The sequence below is a fragment of the Sphaerodactylus townsendi genome, linkage group LG02, assembly GCF_021028975.2.
Source record: "Sphaerodactylus townsendi isolate TG3544 linkage group LG02, MPM_Stown_v2.3, whole genome shotgun sequence".
NCBI lineage: Eukaryota > Metazoa > Chordata > Lepidosauria > Squamata > Sphaerodactylidae > Sphaerodactylus > Sphaerodactylus townsendi.
Genome location: NC_059426.1, coordinates 98,206,640 through 98,229,195, shown reverse-complemented (window position 1 = coordinate 98,229,195; position 22,556 = coordinate 98,206,640). Strand labels below are relative to the sequence as shown.

Sequence of the window (22,556 nt, the reverse complement as noted above, 5' to 3'; positions counted from 1 at the left end):
ACATACATCCTCCTGGAATACATATGCCCCAATACATAGAAGCTGTACCTGCAAGTCAAGGGACTATCAGGAATAGCACCAAATGCCACTCAAGGGGCCACATCTGAGAGTGGGTGCCAGGGTCTGTCAGAAAACATTAATAGCCCTGTTGATCACTCGAAAAAAAAGACTATGCATGTACATGGAACTCTCTGGATTTTGTTACAAACTGAGATACTAGCCTCTTTCTAGGGAGAGACTACGTTGATGCTAATAAAGCAATAGTAACACAATGAAAATAAAAGCAGGGCTTTAAATCATCATAACGAGTGAAAAAAATACACAAGGTTAAAATGTTCCTTTTATTTTTTCTTTTCCTCCATAGATTGACAAATCAGCAGTTGAATAATTTACGGTAAGCGTTCACATACAGACAGTCTAATAAAGTAGACAAAATGGATAAATAACTTTATGGTCCAGGAATTCTAGTTATGGTAACTGGCGTGTTTGAAATTCCAGTAAAGGTTACGTTTCAACAAGTGTATCTTTCCTTTCACTTCCTGAGCCCTGCTGGCCAGCAGAGATGCAGAATCCTGAGCTGCAGCCAAGGAATTGTTTCCCCGTTTCACTCACTCAAACATTCCACTTATAACTTCTGGCAGCGTGTCATATCTACACAGCAGCTACTATACATCTTCATTCTCTCTACTGCCAGAAAAACTCTGAAATGCGCCCAGGTCAGAAAACTCTCCTGTGTCACAAGGACAACTTTTTGTTGTTGTTGTTTTGTGCAGCTTAGTAGACTAAAATTTAATCCACAATTTTAGAAGCAACTAAAGGTAATTAGTCTGAAAATATAGGAACATGTAGCCACCAGCCTCAGACGAACCTTTGTGAATGCATTGTAGAACAATGAAGTAACCATTATTTAAAACATAGTGCATTTTGTTTCCAGCAGTGCCCCCGTATCTCTAAAAGTCCAGAAGAAAGATGAAGCTGTAGGATCTGTTGTTTGCCCACACTACTCATTTAGTGCCCTCACAGGTATAGAGTATGGAGGTTCTATTTAGTGCTTATGGCTGATATATGTCAATAGGACACAGTCTCAATGTTTTCTTTGTGTTTTTTTTGAAACAAACAAAATAGTGGGCATGTTGAGATAAAGAGTTTCATAAGTCAATAGTGTGTAGTGTGGTGAAATAAGTTCCTGATTATCTGCCCATATCCTCACACACTTCTCCCTCCCCCCAGTCATTCTGTATATAGCACACTTTGCTTATCTGGATTTTTCAGCATGCAAATATTTCGAAACCTCCCTTTGAAGTGGCAGTCGCTTAGATAAACAGGGATGAAAAATAGCATTGGCCAGTAACATTCGAAGAAGTATTTATAAATGGGGCGATTTCACTGCTGTTACGCCCACTTTGTACTGCAACACAGAGGATTTGTAAGTATGGCTGTGGGGTATGGGAGTTTTTCTTGTTTCTATCGTGTTATGGGAAGGTTGTTTTTTTAATTGGACCCCTCCTGATCCCCAGTGTGGAAGATGAGCCCATAAGTCCACTGAACTAAGCTTAAAACTCGGACAAATTGGGTAAAAAAGTCCCCTTTGAACGGAGGGGGAGCAATCTGATTGTGCGAGCAAGAAGAGTCGGGTCTGAAGTGGGTAATAACTTGCGGCCCAGATATGTGAGAAAGCCCTTCCAACCCATCCAGGCAAGGAAGAAAGGGCGGCCAGCGGGCCCTAACCCTGCCTCTTCGTTTGGCCCTTAGTCGCTGTGCGTCTGGTTTTGGCCTGCAGAGGGCGCCCTTTCCCACACAACCAGCCTACGCTTCGCCTAACTCTCCCCACGCGCTGCAAGAGCAAAGGTGTCGGTGCTGGTTGTTGGGGGCTCGCAGTTTGCACGCGATTGCCGCGTCGTCCCCTCCCACGCTCATCTGTCTCCTCTAACTCTGTAATCCCGCGAACCGAGCTCTGCCCCCCGCCCTGGAACAAGGGGGAAAGCCCCATCCTAAGGCAGCCACCCGCAAAACTCCTGTGGGCTTCTCCTGCCTTCGCACCAGCCGCCGGGGGAAGCCCCGTTCGCCTCCACCCGCGCCTCCACTTAGGCGCGGCAGAGAACCGTCAAGTCCCCCTTGGCTGGGAAAGCTGCTTTGGATGGGAGAGGCGGGGAGAACCCCCGGCAGGGCAGAAGCGGCGGAGCTGGCGGGAGACAGAGCGGCCAGGCCTTTTCTCGCCCCCCCCCCCGCCCCGGAAAAGCGGCGCAGGCGTCTCGCGGCTGCTCCAGGTGCGTGGCGGGACAGAACGAAGAATCGGGACCCGGAGCGAAACAGAGTTCTCCAGCTGCCCTCTCCCCCACCCGGGAATAAGTCCCACTGACCCCCGCGGAGCTTACTTCCGAGTAAAGGTGTCCAACACCTCGCCTTTACCCGCACTCGCTCCTAGCGTCAATCCTCCAGTCTGCAGTCCTTCGCTGCTCCGGCCAGCCCTGCCCCTGCCCCTGCCCCGTCCCACTCCCCTGCGCCTCCCGTTCCCGAAATGCTTGGTTGGCTCCTGGAAATGAACTTTTCGGCGGCCGCGCCACTTCGCTTGGGACCCCTACCTTGCAGTCCACACAAAATCCGCTCGGATCCCCTCCGGAGAGTCACATCGTCTCCCGGCCGCCCGGTCCCTCCAGCCGCCTCCTGCAGCCCCAGAAACACAGGAGGAGGCAGGCGGCTCAAATGTCTCATCAAAGCTTTATGAAGGGTGGGAGGGCAACAGAGTTGTTGGGAGCCTCTGATCTCTTTCTCCCACACCCCCCGGGGGGCGTAGAGGAGCCTCTCGCACGAGCCGGGAGATGCCCCCATCCCGCCCCCCCCCCTTAACTCCTCACTCAGGAATTATTTAGAGTCCCGTTTGGGCTTCGATTGGTCAAACTGCTTCTAAGCAGAAACACCAGCACTGGGGCATACAGTTAAGGAACAGCAATTCCCGCACCCCGGCCACGACTCAAGGCCAGACAGACACCCCCAACCCCCGACTGCCAAATGCTGTTTGTTCTTCCTTTCTCCTGCTGCAAACTTTTTGTTGCAAACTATCCAGCCCTGAACAGGCTACCAACCCTTCACCCTCCCTGGAGAACTCACAGGCAAATTATACAGATATATAGAATCAGACCAGTTTTGCTTGCCGCGCCCCTCTCCCCGATCGTGAAGAAATAAACTAAGTTTAAACTCGCAACCTCCGTTCTGGACAAAACTGCCAACTCTCCCCAGCTGGCGTTCCCACTGAGGACCAGACGTAATGCTCAAACCAGCTTAGGAGAACAGACAAGGGCATGCCACACGACTACTCCAGAGTAAGCGGTCAGGGATTGCAGATCCACCCCTGTTTCGCGGGCGGGGAAAAAAGGATTGTGTTCAGAGAAATGATTGGGGTGGAAGGGGTGACGAGGTTGAAACCGGAACCGGGGGGATGAAAGCGCCCTGCGAGAAAGTTTTTTTCCCAAGGGACTGGGGTGAGCGTCGGAGCCGGTCCCTGAAACGCTAGAAATCTCCTAAAAGCTCGAGAATATTAGTTTACTTGTCAGCGCATTAAACAAACCAGATCCATTTAAATATAGCTCCCTCCCTGACCTCTTCGTAGTCTGCCGATTAAGAATGCAATCAAGATAATAACGCGCGCATTGCTTATTGATGAAGAGGCCGGCTAGGATTTCAACGAGTCACTTTCGACGAGAACCACGCACCGGCCAAACGCGCCCGATATCGCCGGCAGACACGACCAGACCCACCCGGGACCCCGAACTCACCCAGTGCTGCCGGGGGAAGCGCCTCCTGCTCCTGGCTGCGCTCAGCCCGCAGAGGTCCCCCGATGGATCGGCCACCCCGGTGTCCTCCGGAGTCCTCCTGGCTCTTGGGCAGGGAGGGGGAGGTCTCCGACGAAACCCCCCCGCCACCGCCTCGCCTTGCAAAATCGTCCTCCGGTGTCCCCCCTCCCCCACTCTATTTATGTCGCAGATAGATTAAATTATTGATAGTGGAAATGGTCTGGCGGAGGGAATGATGGGATCCCCTGGTTGAGGAGCTCCATTTGGTCTTGGTCGGGACGGAGAGATTTCATGCTAGCGCGCTTGGGTTAGCCGACGACGCCGGAGCCCGGTTTCTCTGGCGCTGTGAACGGAGTGTGGATGGGAATCCACACGAGTGCTACGCTCTACACTCTTGACGTGGATGTCATATGATACCCCGCCTGCCTCTAATAGAGACACCACTGCCTGGATTACGAGGAATCACAATCCCGTACACGCGAATGATGCCTCTCTCCCCCTTTCTTCTTATTAGCCAGCAGCGTAAGGTTGCCGCCCCTTGCACGTGTTTATCATGTTCTCAGCTTCAGTTCTTGCTGTTTCTCCCTAAACATTAGGCGAGGGTTTCCCTCTTTTCCCAGAGGCACTTGGAAGCAGTAGATCTATTGAGAGGGAAGGGGGGGGGGGGTTGTGTGTATTCTTTCCTACCATCAAGGCCTGTGCGTGATTTCTGTCATTTTTCTCTTGACCTGCTTTTCGCTTCTGCTTTGGGTTTAGCAAATGGAAAGTGTACTCAAGCCACTTTGGCCTTGCAGTAATTTCAATATGCAGTCCAGAAAAGTAATGAATATCCTGGCAGAAGGTGGGGATGGGGGTTTCCCCAGAGGTGGGATTCAGGAGGTTCCAAAGGTTCTGTAGAACCTGTTGTTAAAATTTAAAATATCACTTTTTAAATACTTACAATATTTTATTAAGTATTCATATTTTAATACTTAAAATAAAAAAGTGATATTAAAAATATTTTAAATACTTTTTAACAGTCATTATTTGAATCCCACCACCATCGGAACCTGTTGTTAAAATGTTTTAATCCCACCACTGGGGGGTTCTAAGGTATCTTGAATACAATGAGGCAGGTTCCTTTCATTCTTCTCCCGAGTCCTCATCAAATCATGTAATTTTTAGATTTAAGGAGAACAAGAACAGGTATTGAGTTCCCCCTCCTTCACCATTTCTTTTAAAGGAATCATGTTTACAGTCAACCCAAGAATACAGATGCTCAAGAATACTGTGCACCCAGTTGCACCAAAGAAGTTCTTAGTTTGCCAAAATTGTGGGTACAGCTAACTCATAAGGGTTCCCAGTTTTAAGATGTGGGATACTGGGGATTTTTAAAGCATGTTTTTAATCAGCTGCATGGTAGGAAGAAATTAATCAGGTGCAGTCTTGTCTGACACAGAGGTGCAATGTTGAAGAATGCTTTGTCTGTGGTATAGCTGGCTTAAAGACACTGTGCCGAAGGATGAGGGAGACTTGGGAATCTTGTTGAAGCTTGCATACAGTTGTTCCACCTGAGCTAGTAGCCAGTCTTCCTAAATGTGTGGTTTAACCACTTGCTCAGGAGGAAATTGTACTCAGCACTTTCTGAAAGACCTCCATTATTTATTTTACTATACGTGCTTTAGGACTAGAGCCCAACTCAACCCAACCATCCTTGAAACCTCATTATTTTTCACTATCCCCTCTCTACAGCTCTGCCTAGGAGTGCTAGTGTGGGAAATGCCACCATCACTTATTAAAGTGAGTTGACAGTACAAAGGTCTTCCAATTTACATCTTGAACATCTGGTCACTTCTGAACTTTCTGCTGGGATCCATACATCCTTACAGCTTCAGAAGTCTCTGGTCTGAAGGCACCAACCTTGCGAAGCTAAGGAGGCATAGAAGTCTAATCTGTACCTGCCTGGATGAGAGATCTTTCAAGAAATCTATAAGCACAGCATTGAATTCCATGTTACAAAAAAGATGGGAATAGATGTAATAAATAATATGGATGATTGCGTGTTGAATGGCATGCCCATAATCATAACAATTCCGTGTGAGCCGTTACATGATGGAAGGCTGCTTCAAACATCAACAGGCCACTAACAACAACAGGTGTAGCAGGGCATGACACTAGGGGTGCAGCAAATTGGGTGGCAAATGCTTTCTGCTTTTGAAAATCTGGTGTTCAAGTGTGTCAGTCAGAAGTGTGCTTTTCACTCGTCCACTCATCTTTTTCAGCATGAAACAACCCAAATGCTTGCCAAGCAGGCTTGCATTGACATTTTTAAAAATTGTGCATGCATGAAAATGACACTGATTCAGGCTGACAGACAGCCACTAAATGTTGCTAATGGTTGCTTGGACAAACACTTCACTGCAGGGTTTTTTAAGCATTTATTTATGATGGAAGTATATGATTGTGACTGATTTGTCTGTTAAACAATTGCCTGAGTGGGAGCACAGCAAGGATTGGGGTGGGGGACTAGAACTCCATCAGACTGTGGGGGAAAGTGAATGTACAAAAAACAGACTGCAGACTGTATGCTAATGTTCAGAAGGAATACAATGAAGCCAACTGCTGAACAGCCTTGAACCTGTCAGAAAATAGATGAAGAGTCCATTGAGAAATTGGCTGCCTGGTTGCAACTAGCAAACAGCACATGAGTCAAACTTGTAGGCATATGAGCATGCTTACTTGGCACAAAGCCTGGGAAGGAACACACATCCTTATATATCTCAAGCACTTTTTACTTTTAGGGAGGCTAGAAGTCATGGGCAATGGGTACATTAGTATGTGGTATTCATTCAGATGTTACTGCCCTCATGTAGTGTGTGGCATTCATGCTCCTAAGCTAACAAACCTCCAGGTGGGGCTGGGAGATCTTTAGTTATTACTGATCTCCAGATTACAGAAATCAATTCCCCTGGAGGACATGGTGGCTTTTGGAGGATGGACACTATGGCATGACATTTCTTATGAGCTCTCTTCCCCTCATTCCAGACTCTGCCATCTTTGGGCACTGGCACCAAATCTCCAGGAATTTCCAAAGCCAGAATAGCAACTCTACCATAAACTTGCCAGAAAAGGTACATGTGGGATGATTATTTATTAATATCTACAAATCAAGAAAGGAAAGATTATCAAGAGCTATTCCCAGCAAGACTGGGTCCTGTGGGCGGGGGGGGGGGGGGACACTAAGATAAATTTGGGCTGAATCCTGCTACAGCCCCCCAAATCCTCTCCATCTATTCCTTAGGAGGGGGTGTCTTTGGTTCCCCAAGAGCAGGATTTGGGGGATCATTTGGGGCTGCAGCTGGATAGGGGCAATAAATTCCTATCCTGCAGATGGAAATAACTTCTATCAGGAGAGATTTACTTCAGGATCCAAGTCTCCATGAACATCTCTTAGATAAAGGAAATGGTGTGGATTCTGTACACAATTCACTGTTTGTCTCACTGGCATAATGCCCATTGGGCAAGGTGGGCAGCTGCCCAGGGCATCACCTTGTGGGGGGGGGGGCATCAAAATGTTGGGTTCGTTTTTGGGTATTTTAGTGGTTTTCGATTTCCAGCCTGCAGGGGGCGCAGTTTTTAGGCTAGTGGCACCAAATTCTCAGCGTATCATCAGGAGACAGTCCTTATGCTACCCCCCAAGTTTGGTGAGGTTTGGTTCAGGGAGTCCAAAGTTATGGACTCCCAAAGGGGGTGCCCCTATCCCCCATTGTTTCCAATGGGAGCTAATAGGAGATGGGGGCTACAGTTTGAGGGTCCATATCTTTGGCCCCCCTGAACCAAACTGCACCAAACTTGGGGGGTATCATTAGGGAAGTCTCCTGATGAGACCCTGAAAGCTTTGAGACTGTGCCTTTAGAAATGTGCCCCCCAAAGCCTGCAACCCCCATGGACAGCAATGCAGAAAACTCAATGCAGAACAAAGATTCTTGGGCAAATTTCTAGGATGTTCCTGCAGGGGGTGCATTTTTGGATGTATCGGCACCAAAATTTCAGGGTATCATCTGGAGATGATGGCACCCCTCAAGTTTGGTGCAGTTTTGTTCAGGGGGTCCAAAGTTATGGACCCTCAAAGGGTAGCCCCCATCTCCTTAGCAAAGAATGGGGGATGGGGCACCCCTTTTGAGGGTCCATAGCTTTGGACCCCCTAAACCAAACTGCACCAAACTTTGGGGGTACCATAAGGACAGTTTCCAGATGATACCCCGAAATTTTGGTGCTGATACATCCAAAAATGCGCCCCCTGCAGGAACATCCCAGAAATTTGCCCAAGAATCTTTGTTCTGCATTGAGTTTTCTGTATTGCTGTCCAAACCTGGGGAGTAGCATAAGGACAGTCTCCTGATGATATGCTGAAATATTGGTGCTGATATGTCTAAAAATGCACCCCCTGCAGGCACCAATGTCCTGGTGCAAAAAAAATTTGTTCGTAGTGGAGTGGCCGCCCATGGGGGAGGGGGCGGCATCCAACTCAGGTTTTGCCCAGGGCCACAGTTTGCCCAGGGTTGCCTCGTTACGCCCCTGGTTTGTCTGTATTATTTTATTTACTTTGCTACAACTTGTGACAATCAGTTGTAATTTATGGACTCTGTACATGCAACAAATATAGATGTGAATTTGGGCATAGTTTACAACAAAGTACTAATGGTATTAATGCAATTGCCAGCATGTAACTGCCGGTGAATGAATGAATTCATATGTGCACATAGAGGTAGGTTGAAATTTTGCAATTAAGTACCGGTATATATTGAAATGATCAGTGATACAGTATCTGCCAGAGATGTTTTGGGACTGACTGAAAATGAAACTTGATATTCCTTCCAAATCTATAGCTCCGTGCTGATGAACAAAGATTGTGCCAAAAGCCAGGGACAGGTTAACTAATCTATTAAACAGAGTCCTGCCAGTGGGGACTCCCATCCTGATTTTATAAAACTGAGGTTTTAGTTGAAGGGTAAGGATTATTGGTGACCTTGACCTGGATGGTGCAGGTTACCTCAATCTCATCAGATCTTGGAAACTCAGCAGGGCCAGCCCTGTTTAGAACTTGGATGAAAGACCACCAAGGAAATCCAGGATCACTACACAGAAGCAGGAAATGGCAAACCACCTCTCAGCAACAACCTTATGGAGTTACCATAAGTCAGCTAGAACTTCATGCAGTGGCGTATCTGTCTAGGGACCCCTTGTCTCCGGGCACCACTCTTCTGGTCACGTGGGGGGCACAAAATCAGCCCCCACGTGACCAGGAAGTCCTGCTGGCTCGTCCTTGTCGCATGCCTCCCCAAGCACCTCAACCCCACCCTGGACTCCTCCCCTCCCCCTCCCCTTCCCGCCCCTTCCCGCCCCTTCCCCCCTACTGGCTGGGCTCCCAGCCGGCAGCCTGCAGTCCCTTCTGACCTCCCCTCTGGGTAGGCCAGAAGAGACTGCAGTCCCGGCCTTGGAGACTTGCTTTTATAAGCACTGAGGCTGGGGGTGTGGCTTGGGGAGCAGAAAGTCCCACCCCTTCCTGCTCCCCAAGCCCCACCCCCTGGCCTCAGTGCTTATAAAAGAAGGGACTGCCTGGAGGGGAGGTCAGAAGGGACTGCAGGCTGCTGGCTGGGAGCCCATCCGGCAGGGGAAGTCTGGGGGGGAGGTGCGCACCCTAGACCTTGACCATGTCCATGGTGACATGGGGAGGGTCGAGGGCAGTGGGGGTAGAGTCTGGGGCATCAGAGGGCGGAGTTGGGGTGGTGGGGGGCAGAGCCTGGGGGTGTCCTGGAGACACAATTTGTCTCCGGGTGCCAGTTACCCCTGGTACACCTCTGACTTCATGGCACTTTCCACCACTGCCAGAGGTTAGTGGTTATAAGTGACTGACCATAGAATAGAAGGAGGTCTCAACCTTATTTGGTAGCAATGGAAGCAGAACTTTCTGGGTCAGTTCTGTGCAGGTTCTCAGTTGCTGACTGATCATCAGGGAATACATCCTGTATTTCCAGAAGCTGAAGGGGGGCATGCCCTGAACTGAACTGAACATTCTACTGAAAAATGCCTTTCCCAAGAACTGGGTTCATCAGTTAAAATTGTAAAGCATGATTTGTAGTGATCATACAGGAAAGCAGGTGCCTTCTCTCACTTGATTCTCTTATGCAAATCTGCCCTGGCCTCTGCAGCCTTTCTTGGAACTTGGTGGAAGAAAAAAGTAGTGGAGGGAGGGAGGTACTTGCAGGGGGAGAATTAGTAAGCCCAGAGAGGACCCCTCTGATATGCTGTTTTTCTATTACAAATGCCCACTAAGCTTACTTGCTCATTCATTCATTCATTCATTCATTCATTCATTCATTCATTCATTCATTCATTCATTCATTCATTCATTCATTCATTCATTCAGCTGGACATGGCCCACCCACCCTAGTGGAGGGAGGGGAAGGGGAGGGAGGGGTGTGGCATGGGGTGGCATTGCAAGGGAAGGGGAGTGAGGGAGGGGAGAGAGTGAGGGGTGGCATGCAAGGGTGGGGAGTGAGGGAGGGGAGAGAGTGAGGGGTGGCATGCAAGGGTGGGGAGGAAGGATTTTTATCCCACTCTCTCTCATCACAGTGGGTTCAGAGCTGGCTCACAACAATATAAAAACTATAAAATAATAATAATAAAATGATAATGAACAATGGTCCAACCTGGACAACACAAATAAGATGTCCTGAGGACATGAGAAAAGGTGCCTTGGGCAGGAAGTCCACCTAGTTCTTTCCCCAAGACGTCCTCAGGACATTTTATTTCTGCTCAAGCCATCTTATTTTGAAGTCACTAAAATGTGGCCTCTTTTTCCAGAAGTCATCTTCAAGATGTCACTCCTTTCTGTATGGTGCTCAGGAGGAGAGGAGACGTCTTATTTTTCCTGCCAGACCATAAAGCTTCCTGTCAGTTTCCTCCGCTGCTGGTGCCTGATGTTTTGTGCTGCAGGGACTCTCTATGAGTGGACATATTTGGTGAAGGTTACTTCAGAGGTTTGCTCTGCAGGCTCCAATATTTGGTGCCTTTTCAGCTCCCCCCCTCCCCCCAGTTGTACTCTGCTTGTCTGGCAGATTCTGGCAACATAGTTTTCCCTTTTTAAAATTTTCAGTGAACTGTCTTGGAAACTACACAGACACAATTTCAGAATCACAGCCAATTTTCATATCATGTCCTACAAAGCTCATCAATTTAAAAAAAGGGGGGGGGGGTTGCAGAATGTGCAGAGTACAACCATGTCCTTTTTGGCTGAAAAGGCGCCCAGGATCAGAGCCTGCAGAGAAAATATCTGGGGTAACCTTCACCAAATAAGCGCATGCGTGGAGAATCCCTGCAACACAAAATGTTGGGCACTAGTGATGGATGAAACTGACCCAGAGGTTTAAACAGTCATTCGGGGGGAGGGCGGGAGGAAACCTCTTTCCCCTGTGACACCTTTTTTGTCCATGCTGTCCAAACAAAAAATGATGAGGTGGCTTTTTGTAAAGACTCCCCAGGACATCTGATTTGTGCTGTCTTCAATGGACCAATAGCACACTAAAAGCCATAAAACATCTGAAACATCTGGTCGCTGTTGTGGATGAGCTCTGGTGCCAGTTAGACAGAGGCAGTTCAGTGCTGCTGGTGTTGTTACATCTCACTGCAGCGTTCAACACGGTAGATCATGACCTTCTGGTCCACCGTCTCGCTGGGGCCGGAATACGGGGGACAGCCTTGAGCTAGATGAACTTGTTTCTCTGAGACTGGTGCTTAGTCCAACCAAGGATGGAAGGGTTCAGAAAGTTCTCAACTCTATATCCTGAAACAAGTTCAATATAACTAAACAAGGAAAGTGAAAGGGAGGTCAATTAAGATGGAAACATACCCATTGCTGCCCTTAACTATAGACCTGATAGAACAGGTCATGTGGAACTGAGGTAAATCCTGCAGGGCCCTGGTCTCATTTGAAAGAATGTTCACCCGGCCATGGTTAGGGCTGAGAAAATCTGGCTCTAGAGGACAACCAGACACTCTTCAGGTCAGGGACCACTAGCAAGTCGTTATTAGCTTAAATCCACCTTACCCACAGTATGAAGTGGGGATCAAGAGCTGGCCTCTGCATACTTCAAGGTGAGGCAGTTGCTGAGGTCCAAGGTTTCAGGCAGGGCCTACTACTGGTGATATTCTTTGCAAACTCAAGAGATATCATGCTGCATGCACTGCCTGGTGCCACTGGGGAAAGGATATCAAGCAGCTGTAAGCAAGGGCAATGGGAATGCTCTTGAACAGATAAGGGAAGAATACACAAGCAGTGGGAGGCAGGTAGATGTGTGGGAGGAAGGGAAGGAACATATGAGCAGGGGGGCTGGTGGTAGGGGAGGTGCTGGGATCTTTCTGCCCCCCTTCCAACCCTGGAACCATCCCTGTCAGGAGTCATTACTGAAGCCTAACCAACTCAGCACAATGGTTTCATTTTTTTAAGCAAATAAAATAAATGTCTGAGTGAAGGACAAAAACAACAGACAAAGACAGTGACACAAAGCTCGGTTCTCATTATTCATGGGGCACGATTTCAGCTGAATCCTAAAAGAGTTTGTGGGAAGGGGCCGTGTTTTTTTCTGGATGACTTACATTGGAGATACAACTACAAGTCTAATAAGAAAATTGATACAAAAAAGAAGAGGAACCTGGGATTACAAATTACAGTAATGGGCATCATCAGACTCTAATAACAATATACTTCATAACCAGTAATGCTCACTTTAGTCCAGTATTGTCTAGTTTGACTGGCAGCTTCTCTCCAGGATATGAAACTGGAATCTTTCTTAGCTCATTAGCTGAAGTTTGGGGATTGGATATGGGCATAAGAAGGACTGAATGGAGGAGAGATCAGCGACTGAATAAGGACCTTATGCAGACACAGCAGGAGATCTGCTGTTGGGAATTGGACCTTTTCTTATCTTTATGTGATAATCTATTTTTCTAGCCATCTATGAGAAAGCCAAGACTTCATTATTTGAACACTTTCCCCCTGAAAAGAGCCATATTTAACCTACATATCTAAATCTGCTATCTGAAGCTCTCTCTCTCTCTCTCTCTCTCTCTCTCTCTCTCTCTCTTTAAAGAAAAAGACGAACTAATACACTTTCCCTCACTATCTTTATACCATACGTTTGATTAATGTTTTCAGGTCCCAGACTGATTTTTCTGAGAAGGAAAGGTCTTGGCGGGGGAGGAGAGAATGAGCTTGGATTTGTTTTCCTTGTCAGGAGATCACCAGGTGATGTAAATTAATGTAGTCCCTTTCTGCACAAGTGGCTTACTATATATCTTGCCACCAAATGCTATCATTTTTCTTTTAATTCTACACATGTTTTTCTCTGTTTGGTTCATTTTTTCTGTGTTTTACAGCATTTTATTTCCAAGCCAGCTTCCCTTGAACAGGTGACCATGTTGCATTTTTTTTGTCAGCTCCATCAAACACTGGCCCTTATCCATTCTCCCCACTGTCAAGAGCAAATGAAATTACTTTTGCAGGATGAAATTGACAATGAACTGCTGCAGTAATGATTGCATGTTTCTGCAGCTCTAATTTGGCTGAAAAAATTGGTCCATTGTGTGGAGGTGACACTTGTTTCTGTTCCTTCAAGTAGTGGCACCTGCTTCAGTAGGTTTTTTTTTTTGCTTCCATTTCACGTAAACACACGGCTCTTATCCATGCCCATGAAGTTGCCCAATCTCCACTTCAGCCATTTTCTCCTCCCTCCATTTTCAAAAGGAAATTTATTTATTTTTCTCTGTGCTGTATCAAACTGGTGATGAAACACTGTGGCAGAGATACAAACTAGCACGATCTATTGGATCAGTTTTATCAATTTCACATAGAACCTGCAATTTTGAAGCTGGGGTTCATTGAAAAGAATATTAGGAGTAATTGCTGCATGTAATCAGGTAATGCTGCAGCAACAATTGCGTGTTATTGCAGATCGAATGTGACCAAAATGTGGTTCTTTGTGTGTACGTTGGGGTGGGTTATGTGTTTCTATTCCTTGAGGTAATGCCACCTACTTCAGGAGTTATTTCAGGTTTCATTTTGGGTTGGTAGTTCTCAATAGTAGAAATAGCTACTTCAAAATGTAACTGTGCAGTAGTGCTAGAGCACCTGTGCTAGAGCACCTGTACAAAATAAAAAAGGGGGAGGGTTGTTTTCTGTGTCACAGATGACATCACACCACCACCAGGAGTAATACATTTTTAGCAGTAGTGTGTGGAATAAACACAAATGAATAGAAAGGGGGGATCCAAAAATGATGGTAAGAAGGGACATATGTGGAATAATTTATCAGAAAATGTTTCCAAGGCACAAGGTTTATCCACTGGAAAAATCTGTGGTAAGATGTGCATGTGGAAAAGGCCTTGGGTTTTTGACATGAGAATATGACATGAGTAGCATGAGTAACATGAGTAGCACCTGGGCATCTGGACTTCAAAAATAACAAAAATAACTATATGGTGTCTCAATAAAACGTATCATTCACCTATTTGGTGTCTCTCAGAGGTGTCATTCACAACACTGCCAGTGAAAATATATGTATATATATTTTAATAAAACGTATCATTCACCTATTTGGTGTCTCTCAGAGGTGTCATATTCACAACACTGCCAGTGAAAATATATGTATATATGTATATTGGGTCCATATGGACCCAATATACATATATACATATATTTTCACTGGCAGTGTTGTGAATATGACACCTCTGAGAGACACCAAATAGGTGAATGATACGTTTTATTAAAATATATTTACATATATTTTCACTGGCAGTGTTGTATATATATATATATATATATATATGTTGTATATATATATATATTTAAATGGCTGGTGTCAGTTCTAATATTACTACAAACATTTGATGTTTAATTATGTGTAAGTGTGTCTCCTAGTTACCTAAATTCATTTCAGAAAGTTGCTTGAAATCAGTGAGCTCAAGCCACAAAAAAACAACAACAATGGATTATCAGCACAAAATGGAGTTTGCAGTCCTGTCATAGAATTTTTATAATCTCAGCTTCCTTGAATGACAGTGTATTAGTGAGCTAATATCGTAGGTATTCAACAGGTTTTGTCATATTTGTGAAGTAGCACCTGGGCATCTGGACTTCAAAAATAACAAAAATAACTATATGGTGTCTCAATAAAACGTATCATTCACCTATTTGGTGTCTCTCAGAGGTGTCATTCACAACACTGCCAGTGAAAATAACATTGGGTCAAGCAGTACAACAGCCTGAGCATTAACCTCAGAAACAATAGCAGTCATCCCTGGGATCTAGCTGTGAGGCTCTGATGCAGACTCAGGACTCGGCATGAGCAGGTCTTCCTAATTTTCTCCTTTGTTTTCTACATGCACATCCCCATCTCCATAAAGCAAAACCTGAAATCCAAGGAGTTTATTGCTTTGTTCCCAACACTGGTTTTAAGTAGATATATTTTCTAGGACCAATTTAGCAAAAAAATTGCTCTAGTCCAACAAATGGGTTTGTTCTTGATGATAGGACTGTAGGGTTTCATAATGCAAAACCACCATTAACTTCAGCACAATCTACACGGCCAACATGCTGGACCCAATTGTCTGCATTTCCCATTAAGGGCTTTCAACAGCTTTGTCTTCTGCTACCACATTTTCCAAAAGACATTGAAAAGAAGACACAGGTACTATTTTAGGGCTTATTTAAACAATATGTCCCAGTCATCAGCAAGGGTTTTATTCCATTTTTTCTACTTTCAAATTACTTCCACCCCATAAATGTGCAATCACAAGGTGCATTACTATATCCACTCCATTTCAGTATCTAAATGCTAGCTTGCACAGAAACCAACCATTACTTTTGGAAGAAGAGAAAAACATGCCTTATTCACCCTGTAGATGAGCATAATCACCTGATTAATTGCTTCTCTGAAGCCTCTTTTCTGTTGTATTTCTGCACTCATGCATCTTATTTTGTTTCCAGGAAGTTGTTACCAATTTCATCTACCCATTTTTCCAGAAACTGAATTCTAAATGTGTGTATTAGAGTGTGCATATCAAATAAGGTCAACCATTTTATGTAACCAGGAAATTGGGACCCATGCCATGTAACCTATCTGGCCAAAGTGAAGCTGAATACCCAACACAATGCTCATTGCACAGCCACAAGAAAAGATACTGAAAACATACCAAGTTGAACCATCCCATGCTTTTGCAATGACCTCCTTCTCTTAACACTTAAAATCTGACTTCTGCTATCCTGCAGGTTTTTGACAGTTCAGCAGGCAATGCCCATACACTATCAGAATATATTTACAATCTTATCAGCTAGAAACTTGGCTTTGAAGTGGAAGTTGCAATTATCAGCATTTTGCACTTGATACTACATTTGTGCCTTTTCCTGCCCTCACATGCAATTGCTCCCTTCTGACTGTACAAGAGGACAACCATTCAAGGATTCCAGCATCACAAAAATGCAAGGTAAGAAAAGACACAACTCCGTAACCCCAAACTTCAAGACCAAAGGCTTAAAATTCAATAGAACAGCAGGGCATACAAACTGTCAAATGTCAAAAGTCCTGAGAATAAGAGTGGTGGAACTCTGGCTCCAATGCTGTTAGAGATCCTCTCAACTTCTTCAGTAACGGCAGAGTTATGCCCTGTGTCTCTGCACTCTTGACACAGAGCTCAGAGAAACTGGGAATTAATTTCACTGGTGTTACTGGATTACTCTCATGTGCTCTGGCGGGCATTAAAAAGTTAGTGTCTGAGCAGACAGCAAAGTATCTGGGTATCTGGTGTCCAGTGTCCAGAACTTGAGTATATTTCTACTGCTCTCTTCTTGATTTTCTCAGCTAACAACATGAGAGACCTCAAGTGCATATCTTCACAATGGCAGCAAAGGAGAAGGGCCAGCAAAATAACAGGAGGGAAGATCAAAACACAGGTGAAGATGCAGCTGAAGGTGGAGAAAGTTTTTTGTGAACATGAGCCACAACCAGATACACTGGCAAGACAGAGACATACTTCCGTGATTAAGGCTGCCATTGAATCTCTATGATTGAGTGAGATCAGAAAATTCAAGGAGCTGGGGGAATAAGTAGTTTTTCTTTTGCAAGTGTTTACTAAGCTTACAGAGGAACAATGCTTGATATTTATTCCAGACTGTGTAGTGCACTTGGGATTCCCTTGCACCATATCACACATGCACATGTTCCATACTAACCAACTTTTCAAGTAAGCTTTAATCTTACCGGAATAACGTTTGGGCATTCTTTGGACAAAATGCCCACAATGGCTTCTGCTGTCTGATGATGTCCAATATCTCGCCACTCCTACGCATTTGCTTCTCCTACTACCATTCAGATTCAAAGCCAGGGGATGTAATTTACCTCTAGTGTTATGCCAAAGTTTTCTATTCATTGTGCCCCAATTGCTTTTAGGAGTATTCTTCCCTTACAATCCATTCTTTTTCACATGATACAGACTTATGTTACATTGAAATTGAAACTCCATTGAAATTAATGGGATCATAATCACATTTTTTTGCAGCTCCCTTTAATTTAAGTAGAGCATATGCCTTGGTGGAATATACTCTAATCTTTTAGCCTGTGCTTCACACAGGAGTTCTCCTCATGGAAAACAGCAGCGTTAAATGATTAATCAACGTGCATGACCTCAATGGAAGCTGTTATATGATGGCAGCAAATGGTGGATTTGCCCACAAAGTTAAATGCATCTGCCAGTTTACAGATCAATGGGCCATACAGGATTTAGCACAGATTTCCAGAGGAAAAGACTAAGACAGCTGGCATTTGGCAGTCTTCTAATGGGTGCAGGGTGACAAGCAGGGTCTGGACTGGCAATTAACGTTAGTCATTCTCAGGCATTCAGTGAAATAAATGACTGCACACAAATGAGACATTTTAAAAAGGAACCCCTTGGCTAGATAGATAAGTAATTCAATATATGTCTAGTCTCTGACCACAAAGTCATATGAAATGACTGAATAGAGCAGTGTGGTTTGGATTCATTTCCAGTAGGGTATTTCATTTTTAGCAACACATTGACACACTCTGAGTACCAAAATAGTTCCATCATTCTATTCAGGGCTTCCTTGAGTCTTTTATTTATTCAGTGCATTACAATACTTTTGTCAGGCTATTGCTCAGCTAAGTAGTACTGTGAACTCCAGGCCCCATTACAAGACTTATATAGGACACAGATCATAGAAAAAGTGATAGAAGCATTATAACTCCCCCCTCGCCACACACACAAAAATGTTGGTGCAGACAGTAAACCAACCAAGAACTATCTGCCTAGCTCCGTATCTGTCAGATACAAATACTGTCTATACCATTAGTACCATTGGCTGGAGGAGGAAATTGTTGGCAATGCAAGTGAAGACTGTATGATGGGAAACAAATGTCCTACTGGTTCAGCCATTCAGATTATCCCAGAGAGCCAGACCCATTCTTTCTATATAGCTACAAAATCTGCTGGATTCCCCAGTGTGTATTTATTTACTTTATTTATACTGTGCCTTTTCCCCTAATGGGGATCCAAAGTGGCTTACATTGTTCACTTCTCATCCATTTAATCCTCAACGCAATCCTGTGAAGAAGGTTAAGATGAGAGTTTGTGATTGGCCCAAGATCATCGTCAGCTTCCTTAACAGAGTGGGGATTCAAACCTTAGTCTCCTTGTCCAGCACTATGCCACACTGGCAGCCTATCACAGACTGTGATCCCCAGGTTGTCCCCTTAGGGTACCTCCTTGTCTACCATTTGCTTGCCTGTCTGTTGCCAGATGGCTGTTTTATTTGTGCCCCCCTCCATTCCAATTACTTGCTGCATGTCTTGCATAGGGTGGGTTAAGCATTGCCAGTGGTCCGAACAGTGGTCACCTGATATCTACAAGATGGAGAAGTTGAGAGATCAAAGGAACTTTAATTTGGTACAATTTGCAGACAAACCTCCCCCAAGAGCTTTCTGAATATTTTCTATACATTTCCCATAAAGAGTTACTATTTAAAGAAGCAACATCCTCCATGATTCTTTGATGCTTTCATTTAGCAATCTGCATATCAATTTTTGGTACATTCCCAAATTTTCAAGGCATACAAAATTATTTTTTTCTCTTTATATCCATTAATTTAAGTTAGGTCTCAGCTCTCATTAGGTGACTAACACCCCAACAGAATCTAGATGTTAAGAACTAAATAAGGCTTCTATGATAGGAATGAACATCAAAAGATATATAAATGAAAGTATTCACCCTTTTTAATTCTAAACATAGAAAATTAGCTTTAGTTATGATTGTCTTGTTATACATATACCATAGAATTTATACTGTGGAAACGCATTAGCTATGACATTGACCATATCAGCAGGTAAAAGGGAAAATTCATGAAAATATGTGTCTTATTTTCACTGAGTTCTTCAACTTATATTCCCTTAAGTCTTGCTGTACCAGCACATACATGCTGAGGTTGTGGAATACCCCGAAGGCCAGAAATATGAGAGTGCTACCCTACTATAATTTGTTTTGCCAAATGTTGGTTAGTTGTCAATTATTTTTGAGATAAATGAACTTACTGGAGTCAAAATGAATATGTAATAAAGAGTAAAGTTGAATAACAAGCCGAACAAAAGCTGTAACAGATGTGATGATCGCTTGTGAGAAAGTTAAAACATCCATCTCACCATTGTTATCTGAATCCAGACAATTGGTTGTTGGAGAACTGCTGGTATTTATTGACAGCCAGTGGGCATTTCTGACTCATAAAAATGCAGACAACCATTTATGATATTCGGAGACCTGAAAACTCATCAATCATCAATGATCGGGTTGCCAAAAATGCTGTCTTTCAACATTCCCATTTCCTTTGTGCAAATATATGAAGTTATTTTATATTGAGCCTGAACATTGGTCCATTATTGTCTACACTGACTGGCAGCAGCTTTTTAGCATTCCTGGCAAAACGGGGTCTTCTATAACAAAGTCCAGTATCCTTCAAGCTGGTGATTTTAGAGATTTTCTGCATATAAAGCAACCACTGCACCGCTGAACTGTGGCCTCTCCCCTGCTAGTAAGCATTCCTTATTAAAATTATCTTGGAGGCAGGACTGGCAGGGTGTTTTTTTTTCTCAAGTAGAGATTTTTTTGAGGAGGTCCATAAAAGGTCGGCATATTTTGAGTTATTTAGTTGACCATTAGTTTTTTAACAACATAGGGGAGGCTACCATTTAAATTCTTGGCTTCCGGAAGAAATATGTTGCACAGTTTTTGCTTTGAGGATGAGCATTCATGTAACTGAAATCAGTGTAGAATAAGATTACTATTTATATTTAGGTTGCTTGTATTCAGGGATATCCACTTCACAGGATCTGATGGCTCCTCAGTTTCCATTGCACAAGTTAAGCCTTCCCTGTTTGTTTGGAGGAGCATCCATAACTCAGTGAGACAGTCTACATGTCTCACACAGAAGGCTTTCCATCCAGTTCTTAACATTTCCAGTTTAAAGTTGAGAAATTCCTTTTCCTGAGACCTTCTAGTGCTGCTGCCAGTCAGAATCAACAGCACTGGACATACCCATCAGACTCATCATAAAGTAGTTTCATGTGTTCTTTGGAGGCTCACAAGTAAAGCACATCCTTTACATGCAGAAGGTTCCAGGTTCAATCTCTCCCCTTAGTCACACTTGCGTGGCCTCACCTGGCAATGGCTCACCCCAGCCCACCACCTCTCTCTCTACCCCCTGCTGCGCTTGCATGGCCCCATTTAGCTGCCTCGCTTCTCCACATGGGGGGTGCGTTTGCCCACTGCTGTCTCCAGTTCAGAGATAGCAGGTGCTGGAAAAGATCCTTATCTGCCTGAGATTCTGGGAAGCAGTTGCCGGTCAGATTATTGAATACTACTGAACTAGGTGGGCTACTGGTGTGAGACTGCTTCATATGCTTTAATGTTAAGAAGGTTCTTTATAGCAAAAGTGGTTGGCACTGCTTGCCTCTGTGTCACACCCACGGTATTCTTGCGAGCGAGCGAGCGAGATGATAGACAGACAGACAGACAGACAGACAGACGGACGGACGGACGGACGGACAGACGGACGGACAGACAGACAGACAGATAGATTGATTGATTACCATGGGTGGGACACAGCGGCAGGCAATGGCAAACAACTTTTGAAAGTCTCTTGCCTTGAAAACCCCACCGGGGTTGCTATAAGTCAGATGTAACTTGATGGCAAAAAGAAGAAGGTGGTGGAGGTACAATCAGTTCTTCTTGCAATTATTTTAAAGATTGTCGCCTATAATCTGAAAAACATTTGCTCCACACAGGTTTATTGAAGCTCTTCTGGTGATCAGTGAGATTTGTAAAATACCAAAGCATTTTCTGATGACATGTACTGGGATATAAACTATTCGCATAAAAGAACTTGTAAATGTTTTGCTTCTTTAGTTTGTTTCAATTCACTTTGAGCAGTTCCAAGTTTTTTATGGGTAGGTTGGTGAATATTTGGAGTTTTTTTGGGGGGGGGGGAATAATGAAAATCATGTTTGTTATATAGTTTTCTTTGGTTTAACTTTGACTGCCAAAGAATGCATTTGGCAGTCAGTGAGATGTGCTCAGATACTTGCTGGTTTATCATGTGTCACAATTGTGTAACAGCCAGTGCAATTGAATGTTCGATGGCCCTTCAGCCCATATTCAAACACTTTAAACATGTCCACCATAGAAATACTGCCTATGAATAGAAGTGCCATTAACTTTCCCCATTATCACCACTGGAACCTGTGATCAAGTGGTTAAGAGCAGTAGACTCTAATTTGGAGAATCAGGTTTGATTTCTCCTACTTCCATGTGAGCAGCAGACTCTTATCTGATGAACTGGATATGTTTCCCTGCTTCATATGAAGCCTGCTGGGTGTTCTTGAGCTAGTCACAGTTCTCTGAGACCTATGTCAGCCCCATCTACCTCACAGATGACTTTTGTGGGGAGAGGAATGAAGGAGTTTGTAACTTGCTTTGAAATTCCTTACAGTTGAGAAAAGTGGGGTATAAATCCAAACTCTTCCTTCTCCTCTTTGTCTTCATTCCAGCCTGTGTCACTGAAATAAATTGCTTTTAATGTTTTAACAAGAAGCATACCTTGGGGGGGGGGTCTTGGTCACCCCTTCCCTCCCACGCCCCCACCCACCAGCCTCTGCTCACCTGCTGCCTCTCAGGACCTCTGTTCACATGGTCTGCTGCCTTGCCCCCTTGCTGGTCCCAGCTCACTCAGCCCCCTCCCTCTCTCTCCCGCACTGCACTTGCATGGCCCTGGCTTACCATCTCATCTGCTTGCTGCCTTGCTTGGCCTCAACTTGCCCTGGCATGCTGCCTCCCTGACCCACCCCGCCACTTTTGTATAGCCCCCACTGCTTCACCTGACCTTGGTTTGCCCTGGCCTGCCATGTCACCCCCCCTACTGCCGCTGCACTCACACAGCTCCGGCTCACTCTCCCCTGCTGCCTCCCATTGCCCACCCCTCCCTCTCAGCTGCCCCTTCACCCCACACCCAACCCCTGAGTGAACCTCCTTGCTGCCAAACTTCCCTGCCCTCCAGCAGTGGGGAACCAGCAGCAGTGGGGGGGGGTGAGGAGGGGTGCAGCACCCAGTTTTGCAATGGTATGCCACTGCTTTTAACTATACAAATAATAAAAGGATCCCTTGCCAGTA

At 44.9% G+C, this 22,556-nt stretch overlaps 1 protein-coding gene across 5 annotated transcripts in view; it reads right to left on the bottom strand.

Annotated features, from left to right (window-relative positions):
• The window catches only part of BDNF (brain derived neurotrophic factor), an 87,423-nt gene that overhangs the window by 43,185 nt on the left and 21,682 nt on the right, over positions 1-22,556 (bottom strand). Inside the window, exon 1 of one of the 5 annotated variants that reach the window (XM_048485998.1) lies at positions 3,774-4,157. The exons of 3 other annotated variants lie outside the window; for them this stretch is intronic. The gene's annotated coding sequence lies outside the window, so the exon portion shown is untranslated. Of the gene's footprint in view, positions 1-2,582; positions 2,601-3,773; positions 4,158-22,556 lie in introns of those variants that run through there. One more of the 5 variants, XM_048485999.1, reaches the window with a different exon arrangement.